The sequence below is a fragment of the Pongo pygmaeus genome, chromosome 10 (assembly GCF_028885625.2).
Source record: "Pongo pygmaeus isolate AG05252 chromosome 10, NHGRI_mPonPyg2-v2.0_pri, whole genome shotgun sequence".
NCBI lineage: Eukaryota > Metazoa > Chordata > Mammalia > Primates > Hominidae > Pongo > Pongo pygmaeus.
In genome coordinates this window covers 35,600,004-35,622,467 of record NC_072383.2, presented here as the reverse complement: position 1 = coordinate 35,622,467, position 22,464 = coordinate 35,600,004, and the positions used below count along the sequence as shown (strand labels likewise).

Sequence of the window (22,464 nt, the reverse complement as noted above, 5' to 3'; positions counted from 1 at the left end):
CACCTTTCTAGAGAGCATCAGCCCTCCAGACTGATGCAGGTCAGACCTCCACTCGGGCGTTTTTCTCACTGGTTGCCAGTTGGGGGAAGCAGCACTTGTGAGCACCTGCCTGTCTCCTCAGATCCTGTTCAGAAACCCCATTTGTGCCTTTGGAGAGACTGCCCTGAGCACACAGGCCCAGCAACCACCATCTATGGCCCCCAGGACCTAATCCTCTTCTACATAGGGTTCAGTGCATGGGAGTATACACTGGGCTCGATTCCTGCCCACTAGTCCCTGGCAGATATCCCATGCCCACCTCATTAAGAGAATGAGGCCACACAAACACACCCAGATTGTCATGGTGATGGAGTGGCTGGAGTCCTACCTGCCCACCCCTCATTTGGTTCAGAACCAGCTGTCTGACCACATCCCTACCCTGAGGTGGGACTTTGGGAACATTGTCCATCAGGGTCACTGACCACTTTTAAAGTTCCAGAAACAGAGTGCCAGCTGTTTCCCTGGAAGTTTGCTACATGGGATAAGCCAAGGGTTGCCTTCAGGAACAGGTTTTTCACCATATAGCTGCCCAAGGCCCAGGGCATCCCCAAGTTCATGTGAAGCCTGTCTTCCATGTCCACAGCCCATGCTGACCCCTCCTGGAACCACTGGAATGCTTGTTTCTGGGCATGTGATAAGCCCAGACAGCTTCAGCCTTGCAGGACAACTATGCACATCTGGCAGCAGTAGCCACAGGGCCTATAGAAAGAAGTTGGAGGTGAAACCAGATGCTATGAGAATACTTTATTAGGCAAAACCACATACTATAAAAGTGCTTCAAAATGCAGCAGGAGGAGAAGTGAAGACCCAAATGAACAAGGGCCTAGGCCACCTCCTCCTCAGCATACTCCTCAAACTCCTCCTCATCAGCTGTGGCAACCTGATATTGCTGATATTCAGACACAAGTTCGTTCATGTTGCTCTAGGCCTCTGTGAACTATGTCTCGTCCATGCCCTCGCCCCTGTACCAGTGGAGGAAGGCCTTGTACCTAAACATTGCTGTAAACTGCTCTGAGACAAGCTTAAAGAGTTCCTGGATGGCCGTGTTGTTGCCAATGAAAGTGGATGATGTTTTTAGCCCCTGGGGTGGGATGTCACAGACGGCTGTTTTTATGTTGTAGGAGAGCCAGTCAACAAAGTAGCTGCTGTTCTTATTTTGAATGTTGAATATTTGTTCATCCACCTCCCTCATGGACATGCAATCCCTGAAAATGGCAGCTGCCGTTAGGTAGCGGCCATGGTGGGGGTCACAGGCGGCCATCATATTCTTAGCATCAAACATCTGCTGGGTAAAGTCAGCCATGGTCAGGGCCCAGTACTGCTGGCTGCCCCGGCTGGTCAGTGGGGCAAAGCCAGGCATGAAGAAATGCAGCCCGGGAAACAGAATCAAGTTCATGGCCAGCTTCCGCAGGTCAGCATTCAGCTGGCCTGGGAAACACAGGCACGTGGTGACCCCACTCATGATAGCGTAGCAGACACCAGGTGGTTCAGGTCGTCATATGTGGGTGTGGGGAGTTTTAGGGTTCTGGAACAGATGTTATATAGAGCTTTGTTATCTACGCAAAAGGTCTCATCTGCATTATCTATGAGCTGGTGGATTCAGAGGGTGGCATTGCAGGGTTCCACAACAGTGTCTGACACCTTGGGTATGGGCAGGATGCTGAATGGTTTACGATCATGTCTGGATACTCCTCCCGGATCTTACTAATGAGAAGGGTACCCATCCTAGACCCAGTCCCCACACCCAGGGAGTGGGTCAGCTGGAAAGCCTGTAGGCAGTCACAGCTCTCAGACTCCTTTCTGACAATGTCTATCACTGACTCCATCAGCTCTGCACCTTTTGTATAGTGCCCCTTGGCCCAGTTGTTTCCGGCCCCACACTGACCTGTAAGACAGTACAGCCAGTCACTCAATGGCCAGGTGTATGGTCATCAGTGGTCATCACCACAATGCAAAATGCACCAAGTGTCACATGTGAGGTGAGAACACCAATCACCCTGCAGGTGGAGCAAATGAAACCCTTTCCCCCAGAGTTACAGGACAGCAGCCTCCCCTGTTAGAAATTAAATCAGGAGCCAAACCTGAGACAGGCTAACAGACCTCCCTGCAGGTGGCTCCTGTCCATTTTCAGGGAAGGCAGTAGCCAAGGCCCCAGCTCAGCTCCCTGCAGGGAGTTTACATCAGTAGCTCCTCACATTAAGACACCTGGGCCTTCCTCCCAAAGCCCGTTTAGGAGAGGCAGATCGAGCAACTAGGAGGATAGGAGGGTGTTCAGGGGCCCTGGCTCCACTGTTCCCACAGCGATGACTTGGGGCATTCCTAGACTTTAAGCTACCCTGGCTAAGGAGCCGCACCCCAGTCCTCACCCAAGGCTGACAAAAGACGAAGTTGTCTGGCCTGAAAATCTGCCCCAAGGGCCCCGAGCGCACAGAGTCCATGGCGCCCAGCTCCAGATCCATGAGCACAGCGCGGGGCACGTACCTGCCACCTGAGTGGGACTCGAGGGCATTAGCAAGGGGAGGGCCGCCATTCCCAGGAGGGCGGTTGGGGAAGGACTGGGGTCTCACAGCTGGACTCATTGTAGTACACGTTGATACGCTCCAGCTGCAGGTCGCTGATCCCGTGGTAGGTGCCAGTGGAGTCGATGGCATGTTCATCAGAGATCACCTCCCAGAACTGCAAGAGATGGGAGGGGCCAGACAGGCAGGGCTGAGTCACGGAGGCCAGGGAGCTGGAGGCGCCCCAGTCCCTCTCCCACCCCCTCCCTCATCCACACTCCCATCCCTAGGCCGCCGTGTCCCTGGGGTCCACCCTGGCTGCCTCGCCAGCCGGCCAGTTCCACCGCGTCCCTGGCAGGGAGCCCAGGGGCCACAACGCAGGGGCACCACCCCCACCACTGCCGCTACCAACATCTTCCCTGGCCACCCGGCAGGCCCGAGCTGGGCCCTCAGAGCCCTGGCTGCCAACCTTGGTGCCGATCTTGTTCCCGCACTGCCCGGTCTGCATGAGCACAATCTGACTCATGGCCAAGGTGGGATTAGGGCGGCAGGAGAAACGCCAGAAGGAGGAGCAGAGGCACAGCGACCCAGCCCAGGTGTACCCACCTGTTAATCCCTTGGAGTTGAACGTCTGTTGGAGAGCTGAGGTGCCCTTGCTGTGGTCCTTTCCACCTTGGGGAAAGCTGGTCAGCTGGAGAGCTTCCTACCATGTCTTTAGTAAGACTAAATCCCTAGCTGAGCTGAAACTGAATTTTCCTCCTATGTGGGAGGGGAAAAACTCTTGTTTCCATATTCACAGAGTGCTTTGCACCTGTCCTAGATTGGTGACATATTTTTGTGATTTATGAGTCTTTTCATCTATTAGGAGATCTGTGGTTAGGAAAGGCCTTCCGTATGTTAACTCAACAGGACTTAATCATAAGTTTTACTTTGGAGCAGTTCAAACCCGCAGTAAGCTATGGGTGTCAGAGATAGTCAGGCCTCTGCTTTATCTAGAGTCTTCTTTGGAGTAGGATTAGCCCTTTCACCTTTCCAGAGGACTGCAGCCTCCACGCAGAGTGAAGGTAATATTAGATTATTAAAGCTGAGGATAGGTATTGGGATACGCCTGCTGTGAAAGATGGGCCATTGCCACTTTGCAGGCTTTTAGATTACCCAAACTGAGGAATTATTTCTTCCGGTAAACATTTTTCAGATGGGGTGCGGAATGCCTTGATCTAACCAGTGAAGGTATCAGTAAGCCTTAGCAAATATTTGAATCTCCTGCAGAAAGGCATCTGAGTAAATTAGAGTTGCCAGTTCTCACCTGGATAGATTCCTCAATGTTGGACAGGTTTAACTGCAGAAGGAGAAAATTGCTGGCCATTTGGGTCATGTCAGGCACAGAGCTCACAGGGCTGAGTCACCTGTTTTAGTGTCTTGAAACGATTTACCCCCATAAACAAATGAGACATTAACAGAAACAAAGAATCCCTTTTAGGGTGAAAAGAATCATGAAAGTGCTGAATTATTTTCCTATGATTGGTACTTGGTATTAGTAATTTATTACCATCATTCAGCCAGCCAGAGGGGTCCTGGACTGAATGGCAAACCCTGGCCCATTTTTGTTCTTCTTCGGAGTATTCTGGCCCAGTTCTATGTATGCTGACCAGCACGCCCATAAGCTTCATTGGCCCTTTCGGTGCAGGGGCCTTGGCTGTGGCATCTACAAGAGCATTTCCTTTTACGTGGTCAGTCTGTCTTTTGAAGTCCTCTGCAGTTAATTATAGTCACTTTTTGGCAGCAAAGCATCATTCTAACAAGCTCAAAATCTGAATGATGTTGTATGGAAAAGCCCTTGGAGGTCAGGAGTCCCTACCCATTCCAATTTGCAGCATAAGCATGAAGCACTAAAAAATCATACTTGGAATCAGTGTAAATGTTAACTTTTAAATCCTTTCCCAACTGCAGGGGCCTAGTAAGTTCAATTAACTCAGCTTTTTGAGCTGAGGTAGAGGCCAGCAATGCTTGTGCCTTGATTCTCTTGTGCTGACTAATAATAGTATATCTACTCCTCCTGTTTTCCTGATGCATAAAACAACTTGCATCTGTTAACCACTCTTCCTTGGGATGGTCAAGGGGCTCATCTCTCTTAAGTCTGGCCTCCTAGAATAAATTTGTTTTATAACCTGTGACATGCTTTGGCTGTGTCCCCAGTCAAATCTTATCTTGAATTATAGCTCCCATAATTCCCATATATCATGGGAGGGACCAAGTGGGAGGTTATTGAATTGGGGGACAGGTCTTTCCCATGCTGTTCTTGTGACAGTGAATAAGCCTTATGAGATCGGATGGTTTTATTTATTTATTTATTTATTTTTGAGACATAGTCTTTCTCTGTTGCCCAGGCTGAAGTGTAGTAGCATGATCTCGGCTCACTGAAATCTCTGACTCCTGGGTTCAAGTGATTCTCCTGTCTCAGCCTCCCAAGTATCTGGGATTACAAGTGCCCACCACCATGCCTGGCTAATTTTTGTACTTTTAGTATAGACGGGGTTTCACCCTGTTGGCCAGGCTGGTCTCAAAATCTTGACCTCAGGTGATCCACCGCCTTGGCCTCCCAAAGTGATGGGATTACAGCTAATGGTTTTATAAAGGGGAATTTCCCTACACAAGCTCTTTTGCCTGCTGCCATGTAAGAGATGTGACTTTGCTCCTCATTTGCCTTCTGCCATGAGTCTGAGGCATCCCCAATCATGTGGAACTGTGAGTTGATTAAACCTCTTTTCTTTATAAATTACCCAGCCTCAGATATGTCTTTATTAGCAGCATGAGAATAGACTAATACAACCTGTATGCCAGAAAGGCTGGGAGCACCTGTGGACTCTGGCAGATAAGTAGGTGGGTTTATGGTTTGTCAGGCTTTAAGGGCACTGGTGCCCTTTATCTTCCAGGACCACATTCCCTTGGTGTGAGGTCAAAAACCTGTAGGTGCTGTCCTAATGTTAGTTTATTAGCTTTGCCTACTAGAAAAGTTGTAGCAGCAATAGCTCTAAGACATCAAGGCCACCCTGAGGCCACCTGGTCTATCTGCTTAGAAAATTAGGCTACTGGCCTTGGAATGTTCCCCAGTTTTGGGGCAAGATTACCCAAGGCCTGTGCCTTGCTTTTTGGCTACATAAAGAAAAAATGGTTCATCCAACTTGTTGACTCCCACAGCTGCAGCAGAGCCCAATTTCTCCTTTAGAGTATTGAAGGTTTGCTTGCAGTTCTAATTACATTCTAGGAGCTCTAAATCTTTCCCTTTAGTGTATCGTATAAAGGCTTGGCTACATGTCCAAATCTGGGCACCCATAAGCAGCAGTACCCAGCCATCTCCTAAAAAAGCCCACAGTCATTTGTTGGACTGGGACCCTTGAATGACTAAAATAACTTTTCTATCTTCTAGGGATGTTGATCAGTTCCAGAGGTTAAGACAGATTCCAAATATTTAAGTCTTTTAGTCAAAGTCTGAGCCCTGTATGGTGATACCCTGTATCTGCAAGTTCCCAGGAAATTTACCAATTTAACAGTATTATTATTTGAGTCTTCTTTAGTTGGGCTAGCAATGAGCAAGTCACCTTCATACTGAATAATTGTGTCCCTTTCCAATTGTAGATTTCTTAAGTCCTCAGCTAGAGTATTTTCTAATAAGCGGAGGCTACCCCAGAACTCTTCAGAGATGACTGTCCAGCTTAGATTTTGAGGCTGAGCGTATCTGGATCAGTCCATTCAAAGGCAAACATGTTGTGAATCTGGATGCATAGAGATGCAGAAAAATGCGTCTTTCAGGTTTAAGAATGTAAACCAGCTTGCATCCCCTGGGACTTGGGTAAGTATTGGGGACAATGAGGTGTATGGAGACAACTGCACTTATTAATGCTCTAAGGTTTCTGACAAATATGCACTTGCCTTTAGGCTTTTCATCTGGTAACATGCAAATATTATAAGGAGACTCTCATGGCCTTAATAACTCATATGGCAGTAATTTGGCAATAAAGTTTTGAGGCCGGGCACGGTGGCTCACGCCTGTAATCCCAGCACTTTGGGAGGCCAAGGCGGGCAGATCATGAGGTCAGGTGATCGAGACCAACCTGGCTAACACGGTGAAACCCCGTCTCTACTAAAAATACAAAAAAAAAAGAAAAAAATTAGCCAGGCGTGGTGTTGGGTGCCTGTAGTCTCAGCTACTCAGGAGGCTGAGGCAGGAGAATGGTGTGAACCCAAGAGGCGGAGCTTGCAGTGAGCCGAGATCGTGCCACTGCACTCCACCCTGGGTAACAGAGTGAGACTCCGTCTCAAAAAAAAACAAAATAAGGGTTTGAATTTCCTCTCATGCTTCTTGCCTTAAAATGTATTGTCTCTTCTGAGGGTGAGGAGCACTAGGCTGAATTTGGATTTGAATGCGGGAGGTGTTTAGTGCATTTCCCAGAGCCTGTGTGGCCCAAACCTCAGGATTTACTTGAGACAACACCTCAGGTGGTAAATGTGACAGCTCATTCTTAACTTCTTTTTTCCCCTGAGGGGTCAGGAACAAAAGAAAAACTTTCTCTGCTTTATGATCTGTGAAGGTGACCATGACTTGGTCTCCTGAGTCAATAAGCCTTTCCCCAGTAAGAGAGCAGGCACTCAGAAAGTACTAAAAAGGCAGGTGAGAAACCCAGAGGCTCTGGAGGACAGCTTAGAAGATAAGAAAGGTAGTGTTTTGGGGCATGTCCATCATGAGATGACAGGAGCCCATTGTATTGAATCAGGAACAGAGTCATCTGCTCCCACACCTAATAAGAAGCTAATACTCCTACCTGCCACTTCAAGAGTCACCTGAGGCTCCTCCATCTCTCAATAGCTAATAGTCTAATGGGAGTGGAGTCAGGAAGTATCAGGCCCTACCACTTTTGGATATGCTGGGCTCTGATGATGTCTCCCTTGGAAGCACAGTGCATTTCCTTTGGCAGTGGCCGACCTTCTTACAGAAGGCACATTGATTTATATCCAAGGCATAGTGGCCCAGAGGCACAGACTGGGACTTTCACCTTCTCACTTCCTCTGTGAGGGCCAGAGGTTAAGAGGCTGCCTCTGAAGTGGTGGAGAGCACAAGGCTGCAGCTAGAAGCTGGGCCTCTTGTGAGATTTGCTTTATTTTATGTTTTCTCTGCCCTATTCCTGTGATGGAAAACTGCAAAAGCCAAGTCTAAAAGCTGATCCCTGGGAGTCTGGAAGCCTAAGGCTGCTTTTGGTGGCCTCCTGCAGATATCAGAAGCAGGCTGGGCTATAAAATAAACTCCTAGCAATGCTGCAATGCCTGTCACTTCTTGGAGTCAGGGGCAGTGTTAGTCTATTTCCTCAAGGTCTAAATTATCCACCCTTGTAATAAGGCTAGGATTTCATCTTTTCCCTGAGTAATTTTCCAGATTTTATAAAAATTAAAAAGCTTTATCACACTTTTTTTTATTCCTTCAAGGAGTCAAATAATCATAATTTTTCTCTATATATCCTACTTTCTTCCTAATTCATTTCTCTTTTCCAGATTCTAGTTGTCTTTTGGGTCCTTGTCAGGCACTGCTGTGCCTCCTACTTGATAGGTGCCGTGTCTCTGGTTGCAGTCTGCCACCCTATTAGCACATCCTCTAACCACTCCCATAATACACTGCTTTTCTACCACACAGCAGGTAAACATAAATATATGCAAACCTTGCCTGCTTAAATTTGTCTATGAATTTTCCTGGAACCTCTGCAAACTATTTTAGTCTTTCCTTGCGTATGGCTAATTCAGGCATAGAAAAGGGTATATATACCTATAGAGTGTCCCTATTATCATCTGTCACATCCCAGAGGGGCAAAAATTCAACTTTGTCAGCTGATAAGAGGCCCTACTGCATGTTGTTCTAGTGAAGCGCGAGTGTTTCGAGAGTGGGGTATGTATGTAAGACACGACTCGATGGGCAGGGAGAAGATGATGACTGGACACTAGATAACCCTGGAAGACTAGAAGGAATTAATAACATGTTGCACACCTCACCAGAACTTGAAGGAGTCTGACTGTGTTCTTATGGGGTGCTTGGACTGGCAGGGGAGAGTTCAGCCCTAGCTAAGAAAATCCTAATATTAAGAGGCACTTGCATTAAAAGGGGAATCAATTGTGTGCCATCCCTCTTTTGTCTTTTCCTCCAGCAAACATATAGAAGCCCATTTTAATTTTTTATCCTGACCAAGCATCAGAGAAGCCTGTACATAATGTATTTCCTCCCTCTTAGTTTCTCTTCTATAAAACTAATTAAGCTGCAAAGAAAGGAGTCAGACCAAACAGGAGAAATGGGAAGGCTGTAACTTGTATATTGTAATGTATGAGTCTATTTTCGCACTGCCATGACAAAACTGACAAAACTCTTTCAGGGAAAAAGTGACGTGCTGGATTTAGAAAGTAGGGTCCAGATGTGCTATACCAGCTCATCAAAGATGACCTTATGGTTAAGAAATGAGAGAAAACTGTTAAGAAAAATTCTCATGTTCTCCATCTTGAGGCTAATCAATTGCAGGGGATTGTCATAAAAGAGGCTGTCACTAAACAGGCATATCTGAACTTATCATGTAGGGCTGTTAAATACCACCTTCCAACTTCTAGTCATAATGATGGAGAGGTTATTGCTGTTTTTTTCTGATAATTAAGGTACAAAAATACTAGGTTCCAAGATATCTCTTTTTTTCAGTGTCACTTACAGCAGAGGCAAATTAAATAAGCAATCAGCTAAAAGTCAGAGGATCGTTGAGGAAAGTAAAAGCTAAACTATTTGGAGCCTCTTTCCTGGGGCAGCCTATAGGCTACTACAAAACAGAGGTGGTGAGCAGAAAGGTGACAAGATGCAGAGCACTCAGGTGAAGGACAGAGAGTGCAAGGTGGATGGTCCAAAAAGAGAAAGTGGCAAACATCTTTTTTAGCCAAATCCATTCTCCTCAATATACCCCAGGTCCTCTAACCTTGTGAGCTTGGCTTCTAATCTGAGTATGACACCCCCAGGTCTCTAACTTTTTGGGCTAAGTCTTCCCCCTAACATTATACCCTAGGGCCTCTCACTTAAGTAGCAGTGGATAATCATTCTTGCCCACCAGAATGGCTTCACGACTCTAAAAGATGGCCCACTTGCCAGCTGATTGATTCTGTATGGCTTGTTTTCCTTGGATGGGGATCTTGTCTTTGTGTCCCTTCATGGTGTTGCTGAAAGATGTTGCTGGAAAAGAGGGTCCTGATACTGACCACAAAGTAGGATTCTTAGATCTTGTGCGGGAAAAAATTTGAGGTGAGTCGGAGAGCACAGTGAAAGAAGCAAGTTTATTAGAATTGACTCCATTACAGAGTTGGACATACTCAGAAAACAAGAGCAGGAATGCATTGTCTTTTGTTAGTGTCTCTACTTATAAGTAAGTATAAAGAGAAAGAATTATTGTTAAACTTGGAAGGTGTAGATGTAGTTACTAAAGTCAGGGGTTATTGGTTTTAACAATGACCATTAACCCGTTGACCTAAGCTAGCTCATTAATATTATCTTTCAGAAAAAATGCTGCACTCTTAGGACACTTATACATTTTTCAGGCTTGGTGGAAGGTGTCTTGTATGGCCATAAATATTCTGCAATTGTAATTTGTGGCCAGCTAAAAAATATGGCTATTTTTAGACCATAAGTATTAACCTTCTAGATGCCTGGTGAGTACCTGGCTACTCATATTAAGATAGAGTATTCTAGTCATGTTTATTAAACTAGAAGCTTGGTAACCATGAGTTCCTCTAACACAGCAAGTCTATTCCTCAAGGATAAAGTTTATTTCTCAGGAATTTTGTGCATTTTGTTTGATAGAATTTCATATGTTTACCAAAGTGGCAGAAAACAGTGAAATTAGTTCTCAAAGATTTCTCAGGATTGGATATAAAGTAAACAGAATAATTAAAGTTAATATGCAAGTTGATACAGTTGATAATCAAAAGAAATTTTGTTTGAAATGCAATGACATTTTTATTTGTATTTAATTATTAATTATTATTATTATTACTTTGAGACAGAGTCTTTCTCTGTTGCCCAGGCTAGAGTGCAGTGCACCATGTTGGCTCACTGAAATCTCTGCCTCCCAGGTTCAAGTGATTCTCCTGCCTCAGCCTCCCAAGTAGGTGTGATTACAGGCATGCATCACCACACCCAGCTAATTTTTGTATCTTTAGTAGAGATGGGGTTTCACTCTGTTGGCCGGGCTGGTCTCAAACACCTGACAACAAGAGATCTGCCCACCTTGGCCTCCCAAATTGCTGGGATTACAGGCATGAGCCACCACTCCCAGCCACAATGAGGTTTTTAAATAATTCTAACTGATTTCCTGCTGTTGAGCAGGGAGCTGAGCAAATTCAACAGATCATGGGCCTAAAGTAGGAGAAGACTGAGGAGAAACTCTGGAACACATGTGATTAAATTAAGTATAATTGAAACCAAATCAAATTTAATAAGGCTGTACCTTTTAGTTTCAAGATGTTTCCATCATTTTGAAATGTGATGTTATTCAGTGGAAAAGAAAAATAGTGTTTATCTCCAGAGGAAAGAATAGGGTTCCCTGCAGGGATTGATTGACTGAGAGCTATGGCTCAGGATTAAAAATTCTTCTTTTTTCTACTCATAAACTAAAAATTAATTTCTAAGCCCCTATTGACTAAATGGACCCCTCTTCTTGGATAAGGACATTCCAAAGTTAACCTGAAAAGTTAGTTCAAGCCATGGGTCACACATGCCTCATTATACTCTCCTCCCTTTGGTTTTAATTTTAATTTTTAATTTATTTTTGTGGGTACATAGTTGGTGTATATATTTACAGGGGTACATGACATACTTTGATACAGGCATGCAATGAGTAATACATAATAAAAAAATCCCCTCAAGCATTTATAGCTTGCATTATAAACAATCCAATTATACTCTTTTAGTTTTTATAAAATGTATAAATTATTTTTGTCTATAATTGCCCTGTTGTGCTATCAAATACTGTCTTATTCATTCTTTCTAACAATTTTTTGTACCCATTTATCATCCCCACTATCCTCCTCTTCCCTCACTGTGTTTCCCATCCTCTGGTAGCCACCCTTATACTCTCTATCTCTATGACATCAATCATTTCAAATTTTAGCACCCACAAATAAGTGAGAACATGTGATATTTGTCTTTCTGTGCCTGACTTATTTCACTTCACATAAAGACTTTCAGTTCCATCTATGTTATTGCAAATGACAGACTCTCATTCTTTCTTATAGCTGAATAACACTCCATTGTGTATATGTACCACATTTTCTCTATCCAGTCATCTGTTGATTGACATTTAAGTTTCTTCCAAATCTTGGCTATTACCAGCATTTGTTTTGGACTGACTTCTGGATAAAAGCCACCTTAACTGGGGTGAAATGATATCTCATTTTGGGTTTGATTTGCATTTCTGTGATGATCAGTAATGTGGAGCACCTTTTCATTTTCCTGTCTGCCATTTGTATGTCTTCTTTTCATAAGTATCTATTTAAATTTTCTGTCCGCTCTTTAATTAGATTACTACACTTTTTTCTATAGAATTTTTTGAACTCAATATATTGTAGTGTGTTAGTCTGTTTCTGCACTGCTATTAAAAAACAAAGACTGGGTTATTTATTATCTATTTATTTATTGAGATGAAGTCTTGCTCTGTCGCACAGGCTGGAGTGCAGTGGCACGATCTCGGCTCACTGCAACCTCTGCCTCCTGGCTTCAAGCAATTCTCTTCCTCAGCCTCCTGAGTAGCTGGGATTACAGGCACCCACCACCATGCCCAGTTAATTTTTGTATTTTTAGTAGAGACGGTTTCACCATCTTGGCCAGGCTGGTCTTGAACTCCTTACCTCATGATCCACCCACCTCGGCCTCCCAAAGTGCTGGGATTATAGGCGTGAGCCACTGCGCCTGGCGAGACTGGGTAATTTTTAAGGAAATAGGTTTAATTGACTCACAGTTCCACATGGCTGGAGAGGCCTCAGGAAACTTACAGTCACAGCAGATGGGGAAGTAGGCACCTCTTACATGACAGCAGGCAAGACAGCATGTATGTGAAGCAAAGGGGTAAGAGTCCCATATAAAACCATCAGGTCTCATGCGAACTCATTATCAGAAGAACAGCATGGGGAAAACCACCTCCATGATCCAATCACCTTCCACCAGGTCGCTCCCTCAACACTGGGGATTACAATTCAATATGAGATTTGGGTGGGGACACAAAGCTTAACCATATCATGTAGCTATTAATTACTTTTCAGACAGTAATTTACAAACGTTTCCACCCATTCTGTGGGTTTTCTCTTCATTTTGTTTATTGTTTCCTTCACTTTAAAAAAGCTTCTGACTTGCTGTAATTCCATTTGTCCATGTTTGCTTTGGTTGTTTGTGCTTATGGGGTATTATCTAAGAAAGTTTTGCACAAACCAACACCCTAAAGAGTTTCCCCGGTTTTTTTTTTTTTTTTTGGAAAAGTTTGATTGTTTGAGGTGTTACGTTTACATCTTTAATTCATTTTAATTTGATTTTTATGTGGCAAGAAATATGGTTCTAGTTTCATTCTTCTGCCTATGGCTTGCCAGTTTTCCCAGTCCTACTTATTACACAAACTGTCTTATTTTTTATTGTATGTTCTTGGCACTTTTGTTGAAAATAAGTTTAGTTTAGCTGTATGAGTTTGTTTCTAACTTACCTATTTTGTTCCATTTGTCTTTATGTCTGTTTTTATCCTAGCATCATGCTGTTTTAAATACTATAGCTTGATAGTATAATTTAAAACCAGGTAATGGGATTCCTCCACTTTTGTTTTATACACTCAGCATAGCTTTGGCTATCATGGTGTTTTGTGGTTCCATAAATGTTTCAGAGCTTTTTTCTATTTCTGTGAGGAATATCATTACTATTTTGATAGAGGTGGCATGAAATGCATAGATTGCTTTGGATTGTATGGACATTTTTAAAAATATTGATTCTTCAAATCTGTGAGCAAAGAAATATCTTTTCGTTTTTTGTGTCCTCTTTCATTTCTTTTATCAGTGTTTTACAGTTTTAATTGTTGAGGACCTTTATTTCTTTGGTAAATTCCCACACATTTTGTTTTATTTGTAGCTATTGCAAATAGGATTACTTTTTTGAATTCTTTTTCAGTTTGTTGACTCTTGGCATATAGAAATTCTACTGATTTATATATGTTGATTTTGTATTCTGCAAATTTACTCAAGTTATCACTTCTAATAGCTTTTTGGTGGATATATTAGGCCACTCTCACATTGCTATAAAAATAATTGGTGGCTGGTTAATTTGTAAAGCAAATAGGTTTAATTGGCTCATCGTTCTATAGGCTGTACATAAAGCATAGTCCTGGCTTCTACTTCTGGGGAAGCCCCTGACAACTGACAATCAAGGTGAAAAATAAATCCGCTGCTTGCACATCACGTGGTAGTGCAAGGACGGGAGGAAAGGGCTATACATTTGTAGATGACCAGCTCTCATGAAAACTTACTATTGTGGGAATGGCACCAAAGGAAATGATGCCAAACTGTTTATGGAAATCCTGCCCTCAGTTTCAATCACCTCCCCACTAGGCCAACTTCCAACGTTGAGGATTACATTTCAATATAACATTTTGGTGGGAACACACACCCAAACTATATTGTTTTGCCCCTGGCCATTCAAAATCTCATATCCTTCTCATATTTCAAAATACAATCATGACTTCCCAATAATCCCCAAAGTCTTAACTTATTTCAGCCTTAACTCAAAAGTCAAAAGTCTCATCTAAGACAAAGCTAGTTCCTTCCTCCTATAAGCCTAAAATATAAAAAACAAGTTAGGTACTTCCAAGATACAAATGGAGCATAGGCATTGGGTAAATACTCCTATTCTAAAAGGAAGAAATCAGCTAAAAGAAAGGGGCCACAGGACCCATGCAGGTCTGAAATCCAGAATAGGAGTTATTGAATTGTAAGGCTCCAAAATAATTATTTTTGAGCCTGTATCCCATTTCCAGGGCACATTAATGCTTTGGGAAGTTTTGACCCTGTGTTTGCATGGTTCAGCCCCCATGGTTCAGCTGCTCTCATGGACTGGTATCGGGTGCCTCTGGCTTTTCCAGGTCCAAGGTGCAAGCTGTAGCTAGATCTACCATTCTGGAGTCTGGAGGACAGTGAATCTCCTCAGAGATCTACTAGTCTATGCCCCAGTAGGGAGCCCGCATGAGGACTGTAACTACACATTTCTTCTCTGCATTGTTTTAGTAGAGGTTCTTCATGAGGGCTCCCCCCCTGCAGCGTGCTTCTGCCTGCACACCCTGGCTTTTTCATACATCCTTTGAAATAAAGGTGGAGGCTCCCAAGTCTCAACTCTTGCATTTTGTACACCCACAGGCATAACAGCACATGAAAGCTACCAAGGCTTATGGCTTGCACCCTCTGAAGCAGTGACTATAGTTGTAACTGGGCCAATTTTTGCTACACCTGGAGCTGGAGCAGTGGCCACGATGCAGGGAGCCATGTTCCAAGGCTACCCAAGGCAGCAGGTCCTGGGCCTGATCCCAGAAACTATTCTCTTCTTTTAGGACTCAGGGTCTGTGATGGGGGGCTGCATTTTAGCTTTCTAAAATGCATTCAATTCCTCTTTCCCATTGTCTTGGCTATCAACACTTGCTTTTTTTGGGTTATACAAGTATCTCTAACAAGTGGTTGCTCCACAGCCTGCTTGAGTTCCTCTCTTATAAAAGCTATGTATTTTTCTGCCACATAACTAGGCTGCAAAGTTCTCGAGATTTTACACTATGCTTCCCTTGTAAGTGTAAGTTTCAATTTTTTTTTTTTTTTTTTGCTCCAACATGTATGCATAGGTTGTTAGAAGCAGCCAGTCCACATCTTGAATGCTTTTCTACTTAGACATTTTTCCAACAGGAACCCTAAATCATCACTTTCAAATTCAAACTTTTATGTCCAGATCACTATCAGCATTTTGGTCACGGCCATACAACTAGTCTCTAAGAAAATCTCAAGTTTTCTTCATTTTTCTGTCTTCTTCTAAGTCCTAATCTTCCAACCTCTGCCTGTTTACCCAATTACGAAGCTGATCCCACGTTTTCAGGTATGCTTATAACAATTTTCCATTCTTTGGTGCCAATTTTCTGTATTAATCTATTTTTGCATCACTATAAATACCTGAGACTGGATAATTTATTTTTTAAAAAGCAGGTTTAAGTGGCTTATGACTCTACAGGCTGTAGAGAAGACATAGCACTGGCATACACTTCTGGGAAGGCCTCTGGAACTTTACAGTCATGGCAGAAGTTGAAGTAGAATCTTGCACATCGCAGGGCAAAAAGCAGGAGCAAAAAACAGAGGGGCGAGTTTTACACATTTTTAAATAACCAGATCTTAGGGGAACTCACTCACTATCATGGGGATAGCACCAAATGGGATGATGCTAAGCCATTTGTGAGTAATCTACCCCAATGGTTAAATCACCTTTCACCAGGCCCACCTCCAACATTGATAATTACATTTAAATATGAGATTTGGGAGGGGACACACTTTCAAACTCTATCAGAGGAGTCTTTATGCTTTTTCAAATATAAGATTATATCATCAGCAAAAAAGATAATTTGACTTCTTTTCCAACTGGGATGCCTTTTATTACTTTCTCTTGTCTGATTGCTCCAGATAGGACTTTCAGAATTATGTTGAATAACAGTGGCAAAAGTGGATATTCTTGTCATCTTCCAGATTATAGAGGAAAGGCTTTTACTTTTTCCCCATTTAGAGTGATACTAGCTGTGAGTCTGTCATATATAACTTTTATTATGTTGAGGTATCATTCCATACCCAGTTTTCAAAGGGTTTTTAATTATTAAAGAATATTAAATTTTATCACATAATTTTTTAGCATAATTGAAATGATTATATGGATTTTGTCCTTCATTCTTTTTTTGTTTTGTTTTGTTTTTTGTGTTTTTTGTTTGTTTGTTTGTTTGTTTATGAAGTCTCCCTCTGTCACCCAGGCTGGAGTGCAATGGCATGATCGTGGCTGACTGCAACCTCTGCCTCCCAGGTTCAAGTGATTCTCCTGCCTCAGCCTCCCGAGTAGCTGGGATTACAAGTGCCCACCACGGCAGCTGTCTGATTTTTGCATTTTTAATAGAGATAGGGTTTCACCATGTTGGCCAGTCTGATCTCAGGTGATTCACCGACCTTGGCTTCCCAAAGTGCTGGGATTACAGGCATGAGCCACTGAGCCTGGCCCCTTCATTCTGTTTATATGACATATCACATTGATTGATTTGCATGTTGAACCATCCTTGCACCTCTGGGATAAATCTCACTTGGTCATTACAAATTATCTATTTATGTACTGTTTAATTCAGTTTGCTAGGTTTTTTGTAAATTTTTGCATCAATATTCTCAGATATGGGCCCATAGTTTGCTTTTTTAATGTGTCTTTGTCTGGTTTTGATATCAGTTTAATACTAGCCTCAAATAATGAGTTTGAAAATGTTCTTTCCTTCTCTATTTTTCAGTCTGGTCCTACAGACTTTTTTATTATGGTTTTAATTTTGTTATTCATTATTGGTCTGTTCAGGTTTTTTATTTTTTCCTAGTTCAATCTTGGTAAGTTGTGTTTCTCTAAGAATTAATTTCCTCTAGGTTTTCTAATTTGTTGGCATACAATTGCTCATCGTAGTCACTAATGACCCTTTGATTTTCTGAAGCATTACTTGTAATGTCTCCTTTTTAACTCTGATTTTATAAATTTGTATCTCCTCTGTTCTTCAGTTAGCCTGTCTAATTATTTGTCAATTGTTTTACTTTTCAAAAAAAATCAACTTTTTGTTTCATTGATCTTTTGCATTGTTTTCTTCATTTTAACTTTATTTCCACTCTAATCTTTATTATTTATTTTCTTCTAATTTTGAGTTTGGTTTGGCCTTTTTATTCTATTTAATTAAGATGTACTGTTAGGTTATTTATTTGAAGTTTCTCTGTTTTTTATGTATGCACTTACAGTTATAAATTTTCCTTTTATAATAGTACCTCTTTTACTATATTCCATAGGTTTTGCTATGCTATGTTTCCATTATCATTTGTTTCAAGAAATTTTTCTATTTTCTTTTTAACTTTTTTATTGGCCTACTGATTATTCAGGAGCATACTGTTTAATGTTCAAGTGCTTGTATAGTTTCTGAAATTCATTTTTAATTGATTTCTAGTTTTATTCCATTGTGGCCAAAGAAAATGCTTGATATTACTTCAATTTTTTTGAATGTTTTTAAGACATGTTACTTAACATATGGTCTATCCTGGAGAATAACCCACGTGCTGAGGAGAAGAATGTGTATTCTGTAGCTGTTGGATGGAATTTTCTATAAATATCTATTAGGTTCATTTGTTCTATAGTGCAGATTAAGTCTGATGTTACTTTGTTGATTTTCTGTCTGGAAGGTCTATCCAATGACTAAAGTGGGGTGTTGAAGTGTCCAGCCATTACTGTATTGAGGTCTCTTTCTTTAGCTCTTACAATATTTGCTTCATTTATCTAGGTGCTTTAGTGTTGGGTGCATATATGTTTCCAATTATTATACCCTCTTGATGAATTGATCTCTTTATTATTATATAATGACCTTCTTAATCTCTTCCTACAGTCTTTTGTTGAAATCTATTTTTGCCTGGTATAAGTATAGCTATTTCTGCTCTTTTTCGGTTTCTATTGGCATGGAGTAACTTTTGCCATCCTTTTATTTTCAGTCTAAATGTACTTTTATAGGTAAAGTATGTTTTTTTTTAGGTCACAGATTATTGTCTTGCTTCTCTGTTCATTCATCCATTATTTGTCTTTTGATTGGAATATTTAGTTCATTTACATTCAACATTATTATTGATAAGCATTTACTCCTGCCATTTTGTTATTTGTTTTCTAATTGATTTTTGTCCTCTCATCCTTCTTTTCTGTCTTCCTGTCTTCCTTTTAGTGAAGGTGGTTTCTCCTGTAATACAATCTTATTTCTTCCTTTTTACTTTTTGTGCATCTGTGGTATGCTTTTTGATTTGAAGTTACCATAAGGCTTGAAAATAATATCTTATAACACATCGTTTTAGACTGTGAACAATTTTTCACTGATTGCTCAAACAAACAAGCAGAGCAACTAATAAAAACTCTACACTTTAATTTTATTGCCATTCTTTTAAACTTTTTGTTGTTTCTCTTCATTCCCTATTTTACTGTCTGTGTCTTGGAAATATGTTGTAGTTATTTTTTATTGGTTTATTGCTTACTGTTTCTACTTGAGATTTTTGCACACCATAATTATCATGTTATAATATTCTGTGTTTTTCCGTGTGCTATTACTAGTGACTTTTGTACCTTCAGATGATTTCTTATTGCTCACTCACTTTTTTCTTTCAGGTGAAGAACTCCGTTTAGCATTTCTTGTAGGACATGTCTGGTGTTAATGAAATCCCTCAGTTTTTGTTTGTTGGGAAAAGTTCTTGTTTTCCATTAAGTTTAAAGGACGTTTTTGCCAAATATATTATTCTAAAGTAAAGGTCTTATATTTCCTTTAGCTTTTTTAATATGTCATGCCATTCTCTCAGCCTGTAAATTCTCCCCTGAAAAGTCTGCAGTCAGATATATTGGAGTTCCATTGAATGTTATTTGTTTCTCTTCTCTCGCTGCTTTTAGAATCATTTATTTATCCTTAATCTTTGGGAGCTCAATTAAGTGCCTTGAGGTAGTCTTTGGGCTAAATCTGCTTGATGTTCTGTAACTTTCTTGTACTCGAATTTTGATATCAAATGTTGGGGAATTGTTTAATATTATTTAATGCTATTTCTTTAAATAAATGTTTAACTCCTATCTATTTTTCTACCTCTACTTTAAGGCCAATAACTCTTAGATTTGCTATTCTGAGGCTATTTTTTAGATTTTGTAGGCATGCTTTATTTTTTATTCTTTTTTGTCTCCTCTGACTTTGTAGTTTCAAATAGTCTGACTTTAAGTTCACTAAATCGATCTTCTTCTTGATCAATGATTTTAAGTAATTCTGATGCATTCTTCAGTATGACAATTGCATTTTTACTTCAAATTTTCTGCTTTATTCTTTTTATTTCAATCTTGTTGTTAAATTTATCTGATACAATTTTGAATTTTTTCTCTGTGTTATATTGCATTTCTTTGAATTACCTCAACCAGCTATTTTGAATTTCCTGTATGAAAGGTCACATAATCTCTGTTTTTCCAGGATTTGTCCCTGGAGCCTTATTTAGCTTGTTTGGTGAGGTTGTGTTTTCCTGGAGGGTCTTGATACTTGTATCAATATCTATATCTGGGCATTGAAGAGTTGTCTCTTGTAGTCTTCAGAGTCTGGGCTTGTTTGTGTCCATTATTTTTGGGAATGCTTTCCAGGTATTCAAAGAGTCTTGGGTCCCAAACACAATAACACAATAGTTTATGCAAACACGTAGAGGTGCTGCCTTGGCGGCCTTGGATTAACATCAAGAAAAATTATCTTGATTTATCAAGTAGGGACTCTTGTTCTCTTCCCTTAATTTCTCTCAAACCAGCAGAGTTTCTCTTTCTGTGCTAAGGCCTGAGGAGCTGCAGTTGGGGTAACATAAGCACCCCTGTGGCCACCACCACTGAGACTGTGCTGTTTCACACCTGAAGTAGGCACAGAACTTGGTCTCACCCAAAGCCCACTGTAACCACTACTTGGCTACCATATAAGTTTACTCAAAGCCCTAGGACTCCAGGATTAATAGATGGCAAAGTCAGCCAGATTTTTGTCTCTGCCTATAGGGTGGCAAGTTCCCCTAGCTATGAGTGGGTCCATAGGTGCTAGGGAGCCAGAGATTAAAGTATAGGATCTTCAAAATTTACCTGATCTTCTATTTTACTGTAGCTAACCTGGCACTTAGGGCATAAAACAAAATATTTTCTGCCCTTCCTTTCCCTGTTTGCAGGCAAAGGAGCCTCCTCTATGACTGCCAACACCAGCAGCCCATGGAGGGGGGGGTCCTGCCTAATCATCATCAATTTCTCACTTAAAGCCCAAGGACTCTTTAGTTTGCTTGTGATAAATTCTGCAATGCCTGGGACTCGACCTTTGGCCCAGGGCAAGTGCAGAAATGCTGACCAAGACCTTAGGTCTGGACTCAGGGGCTGTAATAATCTGCTTGGTGCTCTACCCCACTGTGGCTAAGCTGGTATATGAGGTGCAACACAGAGTTCCCTTTACTGTCCCCCCTGCTTTTCTCAAACAGAAGAAGTGTTTCACCATAGCTACCATAGCTGGAAATGTGCTGGGTCACACCTGAAGTTAGCACTTCTCAGAGCCCAATACCCATGGTGCATTACCTGGGTATCACTGTTTTTTATTCTGAGTACAGGGGTTCTTTAGTCAGCAGGTGATGAATTCTGCCAGGTCTTTACTGACATGGTAGCACTGACTTTAATGTTAAGTCCTCCAGTCACTGTGCTCTCCCTCTCACAAATTCACAAGTTTCTCTTTTTGTGGCTGCTGCTGGGTGAGGGGTGGGGGAATGGTGTTGTGAGCACTCCCTTAGCTGCTCTAGCTGGTGTCTCAGTAGGCCACATTCTCCCCACCCTCCACATTCCACTGGCTCCAAGCCCAGCTCGGCAGTATGACTTGCCTAATAATGGAAGTCCTTGTGGCCTAGACTGCCCCTTAAGTTCTCTTAGGGTCCAATAGCACTTCAACTCATGATGTCAAGGCTTGTAAAGACTCAAGCTCTGCAGCCATAAAAAATGATGAGTTCGTGTCCTTTGTAGGGACATGGATGAAATTGGAAATCATCATTCTCAGTAAACTATCGCAAGAACAAAAAACGAAACACCACATATTCTCACTCATAGGTGGGAACTGAACAATGAAAACACATGGACACAGGAAGGGGAACATCAGACTTCAGGGACTGTTGTGGGGTGGGGGGGAGGGGGGAGGGATAGCATTGGGAGATATACCTAATGCTAGATGACGAGTTGGTGGGTGCAGCGCACCAGCACGGCACATGTATACATATGTAACTTACCTGCACGTTGCGCACATGTACCATAGAGCCTAAAGTATAATAATAATAATAGTAATAATAATAAAAAATAAAATAAAAAAATAAAAAAAAAAAAAAAAAAAAGACTCAAGCTCCCAACACTGAGATGGGAGATTTTCCTTTTGCTAGGGCCAATCAAAATTCTCCCTCTATTGGCATATGTCAACTGAGTACAATCTGGCTCTGCTTTTTACTGTGACAGGGTAGTACTGAGTTTATTGCAAAGCCTCAGAAACTGTGCTCTCTCTCTCCCAAACATACAATCTCTGCACCATGTGGCCACTACTGGTGGTTGAAAAAGAGGTGGCATTGGCGTATCTAGACTGTCATTTTTTTGTCTTCTCCAATGTCTCTTTCACTGATATGAAGTTAATACCAGATACTGTGATTGCTCACCTAATTTTTGGTCCCTTTGACAGTGCTTCTTGAATATAGTAAGTTGTGAAAATATGGTGTTTTGGTATGGGGGATGAGTGGTGTAGGCTTCTATTCTGCTGTCTTACTCTGTCTCTGCCTTAAATTTTTTAGATTCAGGGAGTACGTTTGTAGGTTTGTTACATGGATATATTTTGTGATGCTGAGCTATGTGGGACATTATTGATCCCATCACCACAGTAGTGAGCATATATTGTGGGATATAATTGATCCTATCAGCAAGGTAGTGAGCATAGTACCCATAGTTTCTCACCCCTGCCCTCCTCCTTCCCTCCTTCATCTAGTAGTTCTCAGTGTCTATTGTTGACATCTTTATATTCATCAGTACCCCATGTTTAGATCCCACATA

At 41.6% G+C, this 22,464-nt stretch overlaps 1 pseudogene; it reads right to left on the bottom strand.

The window, feature by feature from the left end:
• Positions 1-862: 862 nt before the first annotated feature.
• Positions 863-3,063, bottom strand: LOC129010483 (tubulin beta-8 chain-like; annotated as a pseudogene).
• Between the last annotated feature and the right edge of the window lie 19,401 nt (positions 3,064-22,464).